Below are 20407 nucleotides of genomic sequence, written 5' to 3'. Positions count from 1 at the left end.
GCCCATTATGAGGGGTTCCCACCATCCCTGTGCTGAGTTCCCAGGTCTGTACACCTGCTGCTCCCAATATGAGGGATTTCCAGCATCCCTGCATTGAGTTCCTGGGTCTGTACACCTGCTCTGCCCATTATGAGGGGTTAATTTTGTTTATTGAGAATCTTACAAACAACAACATATACAATAAAACCATAATAAATAAGTAAAACATATTTACAAAATAATTGAATATAAATACAAACAGAAAGAACAAGAACAAAATAAACATAATCCCTACGAGAAGCCAGACTAAGAAACATCACCGTCACCATGCATGGAGCCTTTTATCAAAAATATATTTGATCTGAAAATCTAGGGGAGTGAATCAAGAATAGAAAAAGCCGCACACCCCGAGATCAACAGGCAGCAGCTACAGAGTCCTGATATTCCTCCACGCCTTTATCCAGGCCTCCTGCTGCCACCTGTTTTTCTCAAGACCCCGAATCTTCCCAACCTCACCCAGAATATCCTGCACCACCACATCGACAGGGAGGATTTTACTCCGCAAGGATACCTGACACCGTGCACTCCATGTGAAAAAACGGACTACTAGACTAACTAAAAAAAGTGTTTCCAAATCATAATCCCGATGAGTCTGGAATGCCCCATACACCCACTCTGCATAACTCATATGGGGGAGGAAGGGTATACTCAGAGCCCTCCCCACCCTCTTGTACACCTCTATATTGAAAGGGCACTGAAGCAGAAAGTGATCCATGGACTCAACCACTCCTCCACACTCCACTCTCGGGCAGCCCCGATCACTCATGGAAAGAAACTTCAAGTTGCCCTTTACATATAGTTTCCCATGAAAGGCAAGCCAAGCCTGATCCCTAAACTTCATTGGGATTCTCTCCAAATTAATCAATCGCAAACCCGCCCCCAAAACCAGGCTTGGGCAATCCCTTAAGGCCAGTGGCTCGCAAAAAGCAATGCTCATGATCCGCTTCTCAAGAAGTTTCCTTGGAAGGGATCTGACTTCTCCTGCCGTTACTTGCCACTGCCGAAGCATTTTCAAACACGGGGCAACATAAGCCGGGAGCTTGTCATGCTTGACCCTCAGGCTTTTCACTGGCCCACCATTTTCCCAGTCTCGCAGAAAGGGCCTAAACCAGGACTGGAAAATACCAACCCACCCAGGCGGTCTCTCTGCCAACATATTACCAAGATTGTACTTTACAAACATCAGAGAGAAAAAGACTACAGGGTTGATCATCCCTAGACCACCCTCCCGCCTAGGAAGGTAAGTCACATTCCTTTTGACGAGGTTTATTCTGTTCCCCCATAACAGCTGGAAGAAACAACTATAGATCCTGGTATAGAGAGAAGCTGGCAAAATGCAAACAAAACTGACATACAGAAAAATCGGAATCAGGTAAGTCTTGATCAGGTCAACCTTTTCCCTCAAGGAAAGCCGCCAGCCCTTCCAGCTTGCCACCTTGGCATCGGCATTCTCCAGCCTGTTCACCCAATTTGCATGGCCATAGTCACCTGGGCCGAATTCAATGCCTAGAACTCTAATTTTTTGTTGGGGCTGCGGGAAGTCCTCCGGGAGAACAAAGCTCTCACCTTCCACGCCCATCCAGAAAGCTTCACACTTGTCCTGGTTGACCTTTGAACCTGATGCCTCTGTATACTGCCTTATCACTGAGACCACCTCCTGCGCCTCCCCAGTCCCAGAGACAAAAACAGAAACATCATCAGCATAGGCCACTACCTTCAAAGGAGGCTTACCAGCGATGCCCAAAGGTACCCCGCACAATGGTCCACTCTCTAGCCTTCTGACGAAGGGGTCAATTGCAAACACATATAGCAGAGGACTCAATGGGCACCCCTGACGCACGCCCGAGCCAACCACAAAGGGCTGCCCGACCCAACCATTAACCAGAGGAAAGCTTTCAGCCCCTTTGTACAAAATTTTTAGCCAATCAATGAAACCCCCCCCCCAGGCCATATTTGCCAAGAAGGAGCCATAAGTACTCATGATTAACCCGATCAAAGGCCTTAGCCTGATCCAATGTCAGCAAAAATTTACCCCAACCAGCAGCCCTACAACGTTCCAAGGCCTCCCGGACAGCTAACAATGCTGAGAAGGTGCTTCTACCTTGGATCGAGCAGTGCTGGTGGTGGGATAACAAACTGCCTGCCACTGGTGATAATCGCCAGAAAAAAATCTTTGCCAGTATCTTTCTATCGACATTAAGAAGGCTGATGGGGCGCCAATTCTCAATCATCGAAGGATCTTTACCCTTTGACAGAAGGATCACTGCAGATTGCCTCATGGAGGGAGGGAGAGAACCCTCTTGTAAACAGCCATTAAAGACCTCCGCAAGGTAGGGAGCCAGGATCGTCTTAAAACATTTATAAAATTCGGCTGTCAAACCATCTGGCCCTGGTGTTTTCTTGATGGCCAGTTTCTCAATAGCCCGGATTACCTCATCTGCAGTGATTTCATCTGTCAAATTCATCAAAGGAACATTACTTTCCAGTCCTGGTGTAGAGTCCAAAAAACCCAACATCCGTGTCCGATCAAGGTTCCTTCCTCCCAGGAGATCGGCATAGTATGACCTGACAACCTCCAGGATCCCTGACCTAGACTTCGTCAGAGAGCCCGTACTGTCCTTCAGGCCATTGACCGTCTTAACTGCTACGCTCTGTTTACAGTTCTGGTAAGGGTCAGGCGAATGGTATTTCCCGTAATCCCTCTCCTGAACCAAAGAGGCGTGCCGGTCATATTGATGTCTCCTAAGGAGGAGCTTCACCTCAGAGATCGCCCCAGAATCTCCTCCATTCGAAACAAGGCGGTCAAGTTTCCTCCGCAAACGCTGGTAGGCGATATACTTATCCTGCTGCTTCTTTTTCCCTATGGCCTTGAAAAGCCCAACAGTCCGCTGTTTTACAAGCTCCCACCATTCTGACTTGCTGTTGCAAAAGTCTAGGATCGTTACCTGTGCTTGAAAAAAATCCTCAAAGGATTGTCTTACTCTCTCGTCTTCCAGGAGGGTCGAATTCAATCTCCAGATACCCCTCCCCCTAGGTGGCATGTCTGAGGCATTCAGAGTCACAGATAGAATACAGTGATCAGAAAACTCCACTGCCCGACACACAGGTGCCGAAAAAGCAGAGTCTCCCTTTAAAAAAAACCTATCTATCCTACTCTGACTATTACCTCGCTGAAATGTGAACCCCGTGCTGTCTGGGCAGCGCTTAATGTGCGCATCTACCAGACCTGCTTCCCTAACTATCGTATTAAGAAAAAGGGTGTCATAGCCCAGCTTATCTCTGACACCTCTCCTGTCTTTAGACCTAGTAATGGTGTTGAAATCACCTCCAAAGATAACCTGCTGGGCCGTAAAAAGAAAAGGCTTAATCTTTGTAAAGAGGCATTTCCTGTCCCACTTTGTCTGGGGGCCATAGATGTTAATCAGGCGCAGGTCCTGCCCCTTCACAGAGACGTCCAAGACCATGCATCTCCCAATCTCTACCTCAATTACCCGCCGGCACGTTACCATACCAGAAAAAAGGACTGCAACCCCGCTGTAAGGCTCGGCCGCAAGAGACCAAAATGAGGGACCACGCCTCCACTCCTTCTTTGCCAGATGTACATCGGCCAAACTACTCAGATGGGTCTCTTGCAAAAACAAAATGTCAGCATCAAACTCGCTGAGCAAAAATAAGGCCATATGACGAGCACTTACTGATCTTAAGCTGGCAACATTAATGGTTGCCACTTTTAACGGAGTGGGAACTGCCATTAGGGTAGTTGAGGCAGCCGTTTCTTAGCCTGACTATTCCGTCTCCCTGGAGAACCAGCGCGCTTTGCTGCACCCTGGCACTCATCATCCATAGAGGATGCAGAACTGAATGAGTCCCATTCCTCATCATCAGCATCATCATCATCATCATCATCATCATCATCCTCATCAGACAGTACCTTAAATTTATTTGCCAAAGGCAAAACCTCAGGACTTAAGGTAACTGTATCTCCTTTTTTTTTCTTCCTTTTGCCCCTCCTCCTCCTATCCTCCAACCACTCCATATCATCCTTGGACAAACTAGAGTCAACAGCCTCCCCACACCTATCCTCCACTTCACCCCCCTCCCCCCCACACTCCCTTCCCTTGTCCACCACCAGGCCAGCCTCTTCACCATCCTCCCTACTCCTCTGCACCCCACGATCCTTAACAGGAACCCTGCAGCGTCGAGGGAGGGGGACTGGCACTGCACTTGATGCACCAGCACCTCTTGCTGCCTCTGAAATTTTAGAAGACACTGACACACTAGGTAAACGCACAGACTGGGGCACCACAGACTGGGGAGACACGGGCACATTGGGTGTTGGCACAGACTGGGACACCACTGACTGGGGCACCACGGACACATTGGGAATTGGCACAGTCTGGGGCACCACGGACACATTGGGAATTGGCACAGACTCAGATGGACTCACAGGCCCTCCAGCTGTTGAGCTCCGAGCATCCTCCATGTCCAGGCGGAAGAACTCTCTCATGAGCTCAGGCCTATTGTGCACTGCCTCAGGACACTGGCTATAAGGATGCCCCACTGCATTGCACAGATTGCACCTTATGATGTTACAATCCTTAGCCAGATGTCCTATACCCTGGCACAGAGAGCACTTCATCACTGGACAGGAGGATGCAAGGTGACTTTTGTCTCCACATTTATTGCAGAGCTTTGGTTGGCCCGGATAGAAGATGGTCAGCCTGTCCCTCCCCAGGAAAGCTGAGGATGGCAGATGCTGGACGACATTATCAATGATCTTTAGTTTTAACTGAGCAGACCATCCCCCCGTCCATATTCCCCGATCATCCAGAATCTTCTTTAGGGGGCCCAGGACATCTCCATACCTCCTCAGCCATATACATAGATCCCCCGGTGGTATGGACTCATTACGGACCAGAATCGTGACCACTTTAATGAGTGGCTGGCGGGAGACAAGTTTGGGCATGAGCCCCTTCCAGTCCGGCAGGCCCCTACACACGTGTTCATATTTCTCCCAAAAAATGTCCAAAGACTCCGGGCGGAGAAAGGACAAATCATACTCATAGGAGCCTGCCGGACTGATCAGGGCGAAGATATCTGCGGGCGTGAACCCCATCTGCAGAATCTTATCCACCACCGCCCTCCTGTGTGGGGGGATTCCACCGCCTTCCCACCTCAGCTGCACAACATTCCTCCTTTTAAACATGGAGGAAGACAACCCATTCCCATGCTCCTTCCCTGCTTGTTCCCCCTTCCCAGATCCTGCAGCAGCAACACCAGCATAGGATTTCCTTCCACCCCCAGCATTTGCAGTCCTGTCCTTAGACACAGTCACACCTGCCGGCAAAGCGTCTGATTCAGCTGGGATTGTATTAGCAGAGGCAGGACCCACCCCCTCCCCCCGCTCTGTACACACAGCTCCAGTCCTGTCCAATGCAGACTTCTGCTGAGTTGTGGCACTACTGCACCCAGCATCACCTCCATCATTCATAGTTACAGCCGCTGTGCCTGGTCCAGGCAAAGTCACTGTATTGTCCATGGACCTCTCCGCAGACTGGCAGTTATCAGGTGTAGGCTGTACATTGTCTATGGGATGACTGCCTGCAGCACTACAACTCTCAGCAAGTTTATTGTCAATAATAAAGTTCCCACCACCATCCTGCACACACACTGTACCTGCTTGCTGGGTTGTCACCTGTGCGACTTTATGGCTGGGATCAGAGCTTCCCTCAGCTGCTGCAGACTCCATGGTGGATCTTGCTCTCTCCACAGGATTGGAAACGGCGTCCATCTTGACATCACCATCCGGGGAAGCCGCATCTGGAGGGGATTCCAGCTTGGCTATGAAATCCAGCATGGCAGGACCTTCACCCTCCTGAGATGTGCCACATTGCTGGGGTGTGAAGGGGGCAGAGGGCTCAGCGGATGTCTGAGGTGTTGAACTGATGGGCTCATCCTCCGGGCCCACCTTCTCACTCACCGCCGACCCTGCCTGTACCTGCATCTCCTCGCTGGCTTCCCCATCCTCCATGCATGAAGCGGCTCCTCTTCTCATGCGATAAAATCGCTCCTCATTCCTATATTTTTCTTTAAATATTCCGCTGTTCTCCTTCAGAGAGCTCACCAGTTCTTTCTGCTTCCTTACAGCTTGTTCCAGGTCCTTCAGCTCAGGCCTCAGAGCCGGTCTTTTCTTACTGTATACTTTAGCACAGATCTGTTTTTTCTTCCTGAACTCAGCCATCAAGACCATCAATCTCTCCTCCTCCTTCTCAATCCGCTTCAACTTACTGACAGTCCTCTGTCTGAAGGCTGACAGGGACTCATCTTTCCTTTGGGTAGGCCCAGAATCTTCCACAGGCCTATCCAGGGGGGCCCCGCCCGGCTCTTCCCCAGGATCCAGCATCCCTCCTGGGGGAAGAGAAGCCACTCCAGCCCCTGGTCTCTGGAGCTCTGGAGCACAGGAGCAAAGGAACCAGCAACCACACCCTTCACTGACAAGGAGTGGAATGGCAGTTTCCCACCATCCCTGTGCTGAGTTCATTATGAGGGGTTCCCACCATCCCTGTGCTGAGTTCCCGGGTCTGTACTCCTGCTGTGCCCATTATGAGGGGTTCCCACCATCCCTGTGCTGAGTTCCTGGGTCTGTACACCTGCTGTGCCCATTATGAGGGGTTCCCACCATCCCTGTGCTGAGTTCCCAGGTCTGTACACCTGCTGTGCCCATTATGAGGGGTTCCCATCATCCCTGTGCTGAGTTCCCGGGTCTGTACACCTGCTGTGCCCATTATGAGGGGTTCCCACCATCCCTGTGCTGAGTTCCCAGGTCTGTACACCTGCTGCTCCCAATATGAGGGATTTCCAGCATCCCTGTATTCAGGGTCGTCTTTACCGCAGGGCAAATGGGGCAGGTGCCCTGGGCCCTGTCACTGTTGGGGGCAAAAGCAACCCCTTTTTTTTTAGGGGTTCGGAGGCCCCCAGGGCCCCAGATGGCAACCCCCTTTTTTTTATTTATTTTTAAATAAAAAAAAAATTTTTTTTAATATATTTTTATTTTATTTTTTATTAAAGGGCCAATTTTTTTTTTTAGAGGTCTGGGGGTCCCCAGGGGCCCGTAGTTCCCCAGGGCCCCGGATGACAACCCCCCTTTTTTTATAAAATTTATATTTATATATATATATATATATATATATATATATATATATAAAATTTTTATATATATATATATATATATATATATATATATATATTATATAATATAAATGTTATTATTAGTATTATTATTAAAGGACCCAGAGGTCCCCAGGGCCCCGGATGGCAACCCCCCTTTTTTTATAATTTTTTTTTTTTATATTATTTTATTTCTTTTTTTTCTTTTTATTTCTTTTATATATATATATATATATATATATATATATATATATATATATATATATTTTTTTTTGATTATTATTAAAGGGCTCAGAGGTTCCCAGGGCCCCATGTGGCAAACACCCTTTATTTTTTTTTATAAATGTTTATTTTTGTTTATATATATTTTTTTATTATTAAAGGGCCCAGAGGTCCCCAGGGCACTGGATGGCAACCCCCCCTTTTTTTTATAAATGTTTCTTTTTTATATATATTTTTTTATTTTTTATTAAAGGGCCCAGAGGTCCCGGATGGCAACCCCCTTGTTTTTGTAATTTATTTTTATTAAAAAAAAATTATTAAAGGGCCCAGAGGTCCCCAGGGCCCCAGATGGCAACCCCCTTTTTAAAATATATTTTTTATATATTTTTTTTATTTCTTTTTTTCTTTTTATTAAAGGGCCCAGAGGTCCCCAGGGCCCCGGATGGCTACACCCCTTTTTTTATATATATTTTTCTTTATTTCTTTCTTTATTTCTTTTTTTTGTAAAGGGCCCCCCGCTTCTAAATTCACGGCAGCCCCCCCCCTGCTTCTCAATTTCAGGCGGCAGCACCCCCCCATCCCGGTTCTCTGCTCCAGGGGGCCCATGCCTGAAGCTGTGTAAGTGGCCCCATAATTCCTGATGGCGGCCCTGCCGCCCGTTAAGCCCCTGTGCTGCCCACAAATCAGGCTGAAAATCATCAGCGGCACGCAGCCAGTGACAGTACTGCTTCCCTTCCCAGTGTTTTAAAATGTACAGCACCCTTGGCTTCCCTTTAGACGTGCACTTCTCCCTTTCTTCCACTGGGTGCTGCTTGTATATAAAAGTGAATTAGAATGTGATTTTATAACATCCCCAGTTTTCTCTTCCCGAGGCTGACTTCTTCATGTCCTGCTCCTCAAGGTATGTCACTGTTTGCTAATCTATATTCTAAATAGAAGTTTTCTGTAGAGTGTGCCCAAAGTCTTTATAATATTTGATGATTCACTGCAGGTCTGGTCAGTGTTTTAAAAAGTTCCTCTATTTTACACATGGCATGGCATGGGATCACAGCACCGTCTGTGCATTCTGCTTTAGCACCATGGGACCCCATGCCATGCCATGTGTAAAATAGAGGAACTCTTTAAATCACAGACCAGACCTGCAGTCCAGGCTGAGTAAGGCCTCAGAGCACATGGCATTACTGTCTGTATTTAACTGCTTGATGGGCTTATTTTGGGCCTGGCTGGTTTACATGTATGTGTTTTGGAGGCCCACATTTGCGCAGGCACAGCAGCCCATTCATTTGAATGGGCCACCATGCCTGCGTTTCCTGCAAAGAAAAGCGCATGCCTCATGTAATAGGCTGCGCACACGGCACACCTATGCCCATCAAGCACTGAAATACAGCACTGTCTGTCCATTCTGCTGTCTGCTGTGACTTATCTGCAGTTCCCGCACTGTCAAACTTGCTGCATTTTTAGACGTTTAGGTCACGCTTTTAAAAACACAGTGCGTTTGTGTGTGCAAGAACTGCAGGTAAGTAGCATGGTGCAAAAGCAGAATGGATTTCAAGGCAACTGTATTTTTAAAATGCTGAATGCACCTTTTCTCTGCAGGAAACGAAGGCATGGCGGCCCATTCAAATCAATGGGCTGCTGTACCTGCACAAATGAGGGCCGCCAAAACATACATGTGAACCAGCCAGGCCCAAAATAAGCTGGAGGGGGCCCAAAAATAATGTTTGCCCAGGGCCCAAACCATATTAACGACGGCCCTGCCTGTATTGAGTTCCCGGGTCTGCACACCTGACGTGTCCATTATGGGAATTAAGAACAAAAGGGTATACACTGACCAGCAATATAAGGGGAGCCCAGACTGTACACTGACTTAACCACTAACTCCAGGCATTTGTTTTCTTCCATTGACTTCTGATTTAGTCAATGTCAGGCCACATGGTCGTATTAGGTCAATGTCAGGCCACATGGTCGTATTAGGTCAATGTCAGACCACATGGCCGTATTAGGTCAATGTCAGACCACATGGTCGTATTAGGTCAATGTCAGGCCACATGGCCGTATTAGGTCAATGTTAGGCCACATGGCCGTATTAGGTCAATGTTAGGCCACATGGCCGTATTAGGTCAATGTCAGACCACATGGCCGTATTAGGTCAATGTCAGACCACATCGCTGTATTAAGGTCAATGTCAGGCCACATCGCTGTATTAGGTCAATGTCAGACCACATCGATGTATTAGGTCATTGTCAGACCACATAGCTGTATTAGGTCAATGCCAGGCCACATAGTCGTATTGGGTCAATGTCAGGCCAAAATGGCCATATTAGGTCAATGTCAGGCCAAATGGCCATATTTAGTCAATGTGAGGCTGCATGGTCGTATTAGGTCAATGTCAGGCCACATCACTGTATTAGGTCAATGTGAGGCCACATGGTCATATTGGGTCAATGTCAGGCCAAAATGGTCATATTACGTCAATGTCAGGCCACATGGTCATATTGGGTCAATGTCTAGCCAAATGGCCATATTTGGTCAATGTCAGACCTCATGGGCATATTAAGTCAATGTGAGGCTGTATGGTCGTATCAGGTCAAAGTCAGGCCACATGGTTATATAAGGTCAATGCCAGAATGCCAGAGGGGAACAAATACCACCGCATAGTTGTCAGCTTAAAGCTTAAAGCGATGGTTCACCCCAAAAAAAAAAATGTATGTCAGAAGATGAAATATTGCCCCAAGGGACAGATAAAAGCAAGTAAAGGGCCGCAGTTTGGAGACCCCTGATCTAGGGCAATTAAAGGCTTAACTGTGTTGCCTAACCAGTGTTTTATGTGTACTGTGCTGCTTTTATTAGGGGAAGAGATGGAACACGGAATCCATTATTCCATTTGTCCTCTTTGTGTATGTTTAGGTGACCAGGGGGCAAGGGGTGAAAATGGGGGGGGGGGGCGCCACAGGATTAGCTCGCACAGGGCGCCTGAACACCTAAGGCCGGCCCTGGCGGTGTCACAATCTCCCTCTGCCTCCAATCTCCCCCTGCCTTCAATCTCCCCCTGCCTCCATCCCCCTCTGCAGTGCCACCAACAACCCCTGTCTCTATCCCCCACCCTCTGCGGTGCCACCGTCCCCCTCTGAGGTGCCACCAACACGCCCTGCCTCCAATCACCCCCTGCCTCCATTGCCCCCTGCCTCCATCCCCCTCTGCAGTGACACTGCAGCCACCATCCCCCCCTGCCTCCAATCACCCCCTGCCTCCAATCTCCATGCGCAATTTCAAGCCGAACCGATCTCGGCTATTTTTACTGCCACATTCCCGCAAACCACGGACATTTACGAACGGGGGGAAAAAGTGTCCGTTTTAACGAACTGTCCGTAAAAATACGGACGGTTGGCAACACTGGGTGCAGCCAGCAGTGTCATCACGTGGATTGGATGAGTATGGCCAAGTCACCTGGTAACTCATAATTCCAGAGTCAGAAAATTGGCACTTGGTGAGTCACTAGGGTGACCACGTGTCCCGGATTGCCCGGGACAGTCCCGCATTTTGCAGGTCTGTCCCGGGCACATTCATTCCAGGACAATACAGTGTCCCTGAATGAAACTGACACAGCCACACCCCGGGCCAATTTGATGCCCCCAAAAAAGGCTGCCACATCACCACTTTACTCACTGACAGTACTTGTCCTGGCCGGGAATGCCTGGAGGAGCACAATCCCGCCCCCTGCTTGTGATTGGAGAAATCATAAATCCCGCCTCTTGCGTCCAATCACTGTGCTGTGATTCGTTACACCACAAGCTGATTTTTGGGAAGGGAGGGTGTCCCTGAATGGTAGTTTGGAAATGTGGTCACCCTATGAGTCACATGACCCAGCCAGGAAGTACAGTATATAAGAGGGGGAATTTGTGTGTTATAGCAAGCTCTGCTGACCTTCACTCCCGGAAAAATGTTATCATATCTCTCTTCAGGGAACTCTGATCCTGGTCACCATGACATAACACATTTACAGAGCGGCTGGAGATAAACATCGAACGACTCCCAGTAACCTGAGTACACCTGTTTAACAAACAGAAAGAATCCCGAGGGCCATTTCAGGTGTTGTGCCTGCTTCTTTGATGAACCTTCCAGGTAAACACACTTTCCAGGAAACGAATGACAAGGATGGAAAAATTCATGACTGGTGTGGCTAAAATGAACCTCAAGTACCACACATGGGGTGTAACGTGGTCCTGGCATGGGCGTGAGTGCTCTGGCAGCTCCACAAGAAACTTGGAAGATCAGAAGATCTCAAACTGGTCCTTAGAGAGGAACCTCTACTGCTCTTCTCCAAGGAAAGCTGCAAAATATGTCTGCTGGTGAGGCCTGAGCATGGGTTTTGAGGGTTTCTGTTCCATATCTGCTTCCTCACCAGAAGCCCCTAATCTGGCGATAGTTTATCTATCCCTACATTAAAGTACCCCCTAACACTGATCCTCCCCCACCTAATTATTGAACAATAAAACAATAAACCAGTGTTTGGCGCCTACTCCAAAATCAGACAAACTTAACAAAAACCATAGGCCCAGATTCTCAACCGAGATACGACGGCGTATCTCTGCGTTGAGCCGTCTTAGAATCAGTTACGCATAGATAACCATTAGATCCGACAGGCGTAAGTCTCTTACGCCGTCGGATCTTAAGTGCATTTTTTTTTTTGGCCCGCTAGGTGGCGCTTCAGTCGAAATCCGCGTCGAGTATGCAAATTAGCTAGATACGTACGCGCGGCCGACGCAGTAAAGTTACGACGTTTACGTTAGGCTTTTCCCGGCTTTGCCCCTGGGTCTATGAGGCGCAGCCAATGTTAAGTATGGCCGTCGTTCCCGTGTCGAAATTTTAAAAAGTTACGTCGTTTGCGTAAGTCGTCCGTGAATGGGGCTGGACTTCATTTACGTTCACGTCGAAACCAATGACGTACTTGCGACGTCGTCATTTGGAGCAATGCACACTGGGATATTTTACGGACGCCGCGTGCGCAGTTCGTTCGGCGCGGGGACGCGCTTCATTTAAATGATACACGCCCCCTACCCGCCGAATTTGAATTCCGCCGGGTGATTTACGCTACGCCGCCGCAACTTTACAGGCAAGTGCTTTGTGAATAAAGCACTTGCCTGAAAAACTTTTGCGCCGATCTACGTGAATCTGGGCCATAATTTTTCCATAGAAGTATACATTTAGGCTAGGGTGACCAGACATCCCCGTTTTTCAGGGGACAGTCCCCGGATTGAGGACACTGTCCCCGGACCAAGTCTGTCCCCGGACCAAGTCTGTCCCCGGTTTTGTCCCCGGATTGGATTTGAACAGGGGCTGGGGCAATTTCAAAGACAGTCAGTGCAGAATAAAAAAAATAATCTGAATTACAGGGGGTGGGGTGTATTTTTTCCATTATCTGTGCCCCTTTCTGATGATCATGTGCTGGTCAGAGTGGAGGAAATATTTCTTCAGTTTCGGGTGCATGCTTGTTCTGCTCCGCTTGCATGTTCTTCTGCCTTGGCTCAAATCCCGGCCAGCCGCCTGCCTATTGCCTTGCCTTCCCTGGAGTGATCTTCCTCTGCTCCCTACCCAGTAGTAGCCGGGGGCCTGGAGAGTTGACAGGCTGTGAGGCGGGCGGCGACGGGCAGAGAGTCGCTGATTGTGGCCATTACTAATAAAAAATAAATATGTCCCCAGATTTCATTTAAAAAATCTGGTCACCTTAATTTAGGCAGGCCTAGCTGGTTGCTAGGCCTGTTTGTTTTCATTCTGAGCTGGGAGTGGCTCAGGGTAGTAGCTGGTGACTCACAGGCAGCATTACTGACACCTCCCTCTTCTTTCTAGAGCTTGATAGAAAGATCTGGGAGGAGAGGAGAGGTGGAGCTCAGTGGCGGCTGGTGCTCAAATTTTTTTGGGGGTGCAAACAAACTGAAAAAAAAACATCAAACGCAGCTACTGTAACCATCAATTGTTGCCAGCGTGCCCCATCAATTGCTGCCAGTGTGTGTTCATCAATTGCCACTAATGTGTGCCTATCAATTTCTGCCAGTGTGCCCATCAATTGCCGCAGTGTGCTGCCAGTTTGCCCCATCAATTTCCGCCATTTTTTTTGATGGGTTTGCCCCATCAAATGCCGCCAATGTGCTGCCAGATTTGCCCCATCAATTGCCGCCAATGTGCTGCCAGATTTTCCCCATCAAATGCCGCCAGTGTGCTGCCAGATTTGCCCCATCAAATGTCACTGCTCATGCTCAAGGTGCACTGGAGTTACAGGGGTCACTGGGTTCTCAGTCATGGGGGGTCACTGACTGTTTAGGGTACACTGAAGTCACAGGTGTTACTGAATGCTCAGGGTGCACTGGAGACACCTGTGTCTCTCCGGTCCTCAGGGTGCACTGGAGACACAGGGGTCACTAACTGCTCAGGGGGCACTGGAGTCACTGACTGGGTGCACTGGAGTCACAGGTGTCACTGGGTGCTTAGGGTGCACTAGTGTCACAGGGGTTATTGAATGCTTACGATGCACTGTGATGGGGGTCACTGACTGTTCAGAGTGCACTGGAGTCACTGGGTCCTCAGGGTGCACTGGAGTGACGGGTCACTGGGTGCTCAGCGTGCACTGGAGTCACTGATCGAGTGCTAAGGGTGCACTGAAGTCACAGAATGCTCAGGGTGCACTAGTGTCACAGGAATTATTGAATGCTCAGGGTGCACTGGAGTCACAGGGGTCACTGGGTGCTCAGCGTGCACTGGAGTCACAGGGGTTATTGAATGCTCAGGGTACACTGGAGTCACAGTTGTCACTGGGTGCTCAGCGTGCTCTGGAGTCACAGGGGTCACTGGGTGCTCAGGGTGCACTGGAGTCACAGGGGTCACTGGGTGCTCAGGGTGCACTGGAGTCACAGGGGTTATTGAATGCTCAGGGTACACTGGGGTCACTGAGTGCTCAGGGTGCACTGGAGTCACAGGGGTTATTGAATGCTCAGGGTACACTGGAGTCACAGGGGTCACTGGGTGCTCAGCGTGCACTGGAGTCACAGGGGTTATTGAATGCTCAGGGTACACTGGGGTCACTGGGTGCTCAGGGTGCACTGGAGTCACAGGGGTTATTGAATGCTCAGGGTACACTGGAGTCACAGTTGTCACTGGGTGCTCAGCGTGCTCTGGAGTCACAGGGGTTACTGAATGCTCAGGGTACACTGGGGTCACTGGGTGCTCAGGGTGCACTGGAGTCACAGGGGTCACTGGGTGCTCAGGGTGCACTGGAGTCACAGGGGTTATTGAATGCTCAGGGTACACTGGGGTCACTGGGTGCTCAGGGTGCACTGGAGTCACAGGGGTTATTGAATGCTCGGGGTACACTGGAGTCACAGGGGTCACTGGGTGCTCAGCGTGCACTGAAGTCACAGGGGTTATTGAATGCTTAGGGTACACTGGGGTCACTGGGTGCTCAGGGTGCACTGGAGTCACAGGGGTTATTGAATGCTCAGGGTACACTGGATTCACTGGGTGCTCAGGGTGCACTGGAGTCACAGGGGTTATTGAATGCTCGGGGTACACTGGAGTCACTGGGTGCTCAGGGTGCACTGGAGTCACAGGGGTTATTGAATGCTCAGGGTACACTGGAGTCACAGGGGTCACTGGGTGCTCAGCGTGCACTGGAGTCACTGACTGGGTGCTAAGGGTGCACTGAAGTCACAGGGGTCACTGCTCAAGGTGCACTGGAGTCATGGGTGTCACTGAATGCTCATGATGCACTGGAGTCACAGGGTTAAATGACTGCTCAAGGAGCACTAGAGTCACTGGGTGTTCAGGGTGCACTGAAGTCACAAAGGTTATTCACTGCTCAGGTTGCCCTAGAGTCACAGAGGTCATTGGGTGCTCAGGGTGTACCGGATGCAGGGGTGGTGGGAACCCCTCATAATGGGCACAGCAGGTGTGCCGACCTGGGAACTCAGCACAGGGATGGTGGGAACCCCTCATAATGGGCACAGCGGGTGTACAGACCTGGGAACTCAGCACAGGGATGGTGGGAACCCCTCATAATGGGCACAGCAGGTGTACAGACCAGGGAACTCAGCACAGGGATGGTGGAAACCCCTGATAATGGGCACAGCAGGTGTAAAGACCCGGAAATCAGCACAGGGATGGTGGAAACCCCCCATAATGGGTATAGCAGGACTAGGTAGGATGTAGCACCCCCAAATGCATCGCTCACTCTCACTAATAAGGCGTCGTCCTTCCCAGTGACCCCACCCTGCCCCATCCACCCTTGCCAGTGTCTTCCTCGCCGTGCACAGACACAGGTGCGCTCTAATTGTTCTCGTCCTCCCTAGGGACGGGTGTGAGACGTCGCTGGTGAGCAGGTTGAGGTCCCAGGTGACTACGTTCTCTACGTGTCTGCTCTCAGGTTTGAGGGGTGACGTTTATAACAGGTTGCCGGGACTTCATACAACAAATACAGACATGTGACCTTGTGGAGACGCTGATTTCACACGCTGCAGGATCACACGGTGCCGCGGCTGATAGCAGCACCACCCATGACCTTGGGCGGAGCTCCCTCTGCTGGTCATGTTGCATGGAGTATTTCTACTGATTTATTTATTATTATTATTATCATACACGATTTATATAGCGCCAACCGTTTACGCAGCGCTTTACAATGTAGAGGGGGGACAACACAATTACAGTACAATACAGAAGGGACAGGAGGGCCCGGCCCGTAGAGCTTACATTCTAAAGGGGGGGGGGGGGTACAAAAGGTAATAGGTGCAGAGAATGATTTGATGGGGGTGGTAAAGGTACAATATTTTATAAAGCGCTGACAGTGTACACAGCGCCTTACATACTGTACCTTCACATCAGTCCATGACCTCCGGAGCTTGCAATCCAAGGTCCTTATCTCACATGCATCCATACACATACTAGGGTCAGACAGGAGACTTGAATACCCCAAGAAAACACACACATTACAGGGAGAGCAAGCAAACTCCATGCAGGTATTGTCTTGGTTGGGATTCAAACAGAGAAAACCAGTGCTGCAGGGACAGGTGACTCTTGGGGGTCAGTATGCAGGACGGGTGACACTTGGGGGTCCTGTGTGCGGGACAGGTGACGTGTGGGGGTCCTGTATGAGGGACAGGTGACGTGTGGGGGTCCTGTATGCAGTACAGGTGACACTTGGGGGTCCTGTGTGTGGGACAGGTGACACTTGGGGGTCCTTTGTGCGGGACAGGTGACACTTGGGGGGTCCTGTGTGCGGGACAGGTGACGTGTGGGGGTCCTGTATGAGGGACAGGTGACGTGTGGGGGTCCTGTATGCAGTACAGGTGACACTTGGGGGTCCTGTGTGTGGGACAGGTGACACTTGGGGGTCCTGTGTGCGGAACAGGTGATGCTTGGGGGTCCTGTGTGCGGGACAGGTGACACTTGGGGGTCCTGTGTGCGGAACAGGTGATGCATGGGGGTCCTGTGTGCGGGACAGGTGACACTTGGGGGTCCTGTGTGCGGGACAGGTGACACTGAAGGTCCTGTGTGCAGGACAGGTGACACTGAAGGTCCTGTGTGTGGGACAGGTGACACTGAAGGTCCTGTGTGTGGGACAGGTGATGCTTGGGGGTCCTGTATACAGGACAGGTGACACTTGGGGGTCCTGTGTTCAGGACAGGTGACACTTTGGGGTCCTGTATGCAGGACAGGTGACACTTGGGGGTCCTGTATACAGGACAGGTGACACTTGAGGGTCCTGTATACAGGACAGGTGACACTTGGGGGTCCTGTATGCAGGACAGGTGACACTTGGGGGTCCTGTGTGCGGGACAGGTGACACTTGGGTGTCCTGTGTGCGGGACAGGTGAAACTTGGGTGTCCTGTGTGCGGGACAGGTGACACTTGGGGGTCCTGTGTGCGGGACAGGTGACACTTGGGGGTCCTGTGTGCGGGACAGGTGACACTTGGGGGTCCTGTATGCGGGACAGGTGACACTTGGGGGTCCTGTGTGCGGAACAGGTGACACTTGGGTGTCCTGTGTGCGGGACAGGTGACACTTGGGTGTCCTGTGTGCGGGACAGGTGACGCTTGGGTGTCCTGTGTGCGGGACAGGTGACACTTGGGGGTCCTGCGTGCAGGACAGGTGGCAATTGAAGGCCTTTTATGGAGGACAGGTGACATTTGGGATCCTGTATGGGGGACAGGTGATACATGGGGGGCCTTGTGTGAGGAAAAGGTGACAATTGTGGGTCCTGTATGGGGGACATGTGACACTTGGTGCCCTATATGGGGGATAGATGACACTTGGGGGTCCTGTTTGCGGGACAGGTGACACTAAAGGTCCTGTGTGCGGGACAGGTGACACTTGGGGGTCCTGTGTGGGGGACAGGTGACACTTGGGGGTCCTGTGTGCGGGACAGGTGACACTTGGAGGTCCTGTGTTCGGGACAGGTGTCACTTGGGGGACCTGTATGCAGGACAGGTGACACTTGGGGGTCCTGTGTACGGAACAGGTGACACTTGGGGGTCCTGTATGCGGGACAGGTGATGCTTGGGGGTCCTGTATACAGGACAGGTGACACTTGGGAGTCCTGTGTGCGGGACAGGTGACGCTTGGGGGTCCTGCGTGCGGGACAGGTGACACTTGGGGGTCCTGTGTGCAGGACAGGTGGCAATTGGAGGCCTTTTATGGAGGACAGGTGACATTTGGGATCCTGTATGGGGGACAGGTGATACATGGGGGGCCTTGTGTGAGGAAAAGGTGACAATTGTGGGTCCTGTATGGGGGACATGTGATACTTGGTGCCCTATATGGGGGATAGATGACACTTGGAGGTCCTGTTTGCGGGACAGGTGATACTTGGGGTTCCTGTATACAAGATAGGTAACACTTGGTCAGGTGACACTTGGGGCCCTATATGGGGGATAGGAGACACCTGGAGGCCTTGAATGGGGGGCAAGTGACACTTGGGGGCTTTGTATGGAGGACAGGTAACACTTGTAGGTCCTGTGGAATAGGTGACACTTAGAAATCCTGTATGTGGGACAGGTTTTTTTTTTGGAGATTTGGGGGCCTCGCATGGGGAAGGGATGACACTTGGAGGTCCTATATTGGGACACTTAAGGGTCCTGTCTGGAGCACAGTAGAAACTTGGAGGTCCTATGTGGTGGACAGATGACACTCAGGGTCCTGTATGGGGGACAGGTGACACTTGGGGTCCTGTCTGGAGGACAGGTGACACCTGGGGGCATTGTAAGGGGGACAGGTGTCAATCAGAGACCCTGTGTGGGGAACCAGGTGACACTTGGGGGTCCTGTATGTGGGTCATACACATGGCTGGTCAGGTGACACACCAGGGACCTTTAGGCAGTTCTGTTGATGCTCAGGGTCCCTGTCAATGGGTCAGGTGACATTCTGGCACAATCCCGATACTGATCTATAGATCAAAGCCGGCACTTGAGTCTATTTAAAGTTCTGATTTGACCCTGAGCCCTGATGAAAGGGGAAGTGACCCCGAAGAGTGTTGGCTGTGGTAGGTCATTCTGCTGTGCATTTATTTGATTAGTGGGTTCTCTTTCGCTCTAAAACTGTGGGCCGGATTCAAGAAGCAATTGCGCCTGTGTAACCATAGGTTACACAGCGCAATTGCTTACTTGCCCCGGCGTAACGAGTGCTCCTGATTCAGGAACCTCGTTACGCCGACTGCAGCCTAAGATATGCGTGGCATAAGAGCTCTTATGCCCGCATATCTTAGGCTGCATTCTTGCGATGGCCGCTAGGTGGTGTTCCCGTTGTCCTCAGCGTATAGTATGCAAATTGCATACTAACGCCGATTCACAACGTTACGCGAGCCCTGCGTACGCAGTTTATGTCGTTTGCGTACGGCGGTTTTCGCGCAAGGCTGCCCCTGCTATTAGCAGGGGCAGCCCATGTTACGTATACCCGTCGTTCCCGCGTCGCGAAATTTGAATTTTACGTCGTTTGCGTAAGTGAATCGTGAATGGCGCTGGACGCCATTCACGTTCACTTTGAAGCAAATGACGTCCTTGCGACGTCATTTGCCGCAATGCACGTCGGGAAAGTTTCCCGACGGAGCATGCGCTCTATGATCGGCGCGGGAACGCGCCTAATTTAAATGATTCCCGCCCCCTACGGGATCATTTAAATTGCATGCTATAGCGCCGGGCATTTTGCCGGCGCGCCTGCGCAATTCACGGAGCTTCTGCTCCGTGAATCAAGGGCAGCGGAGCAAATTTGCGGGGGCGCAGGGCAAAAACGTTGCCCTGCGCCTCCGTAAAAACTGCGCAAAGGTACCTGAATCCTGGCCTGTATATTTGGCCAAAGATGACAATATAAAGAGATCCATAAATTCAGAACTTTGCCTACCAGAAGCGATGGATCTGCCTACGTGGCTGCTGTCGATGAGATAAGAGATGAGATGATGCTGCAGCACGCTGTAATAGTATCAGATGTGGTGCGCTTATCTCTGCTCTGCTAATTGGCTGATCTTTGCATGATCCGATCATGTCTGGGAATGGCCTGCAAATATCTTCAAAGCACACTAACGATAACATGTGTTGCTGAATGAATCCGCTGTACAAAAACCTTTCTTCCTCGCTGTTTTCCATTCAGCACAATGCTCGCTCTCGTGGCAAGCTGGCCCAGCCCAACCTGGCCATCTACCTTGTTTTTCCCCGAAAATAAGACCTACCCCATAAATAAGCCCTAGTTTAAAATGCTTGAAAAATCTTTTATCGACTCTATCAGTGGCGGCTGGTGCTCCAAATTTTTTTGGGGGGCGCAAACAAACTGAAAAAAAAAAAAACCGTCAAATTGCAGCCACTGTGCCATCAAACACAGCTACTGTGCCCATCAATTGCCACCACTGTGTCATCAAACGCAGCTACTGTGCCCATCAATTGCCACCACTGTGTCATCAAACGCAGCTACTGTGCCCATCAATTGCCACCACTGTGTCATCAAACG

The sequence above is a fragment of the Rana temporaria genome, chromosome 4 (genome assembly GCF_905171775.1).
Source record: "Rana temporaria chromosome 4, aRanTem1.1, whole genome shotgun sequence".
NCBI lineage: Eukaryota > Metazoa > Chordata > Amphibia > Anura > Ranidae > Rana > Rana temporaria.
Note: the sequence above shows the minus strand (reverse complement) of the source record.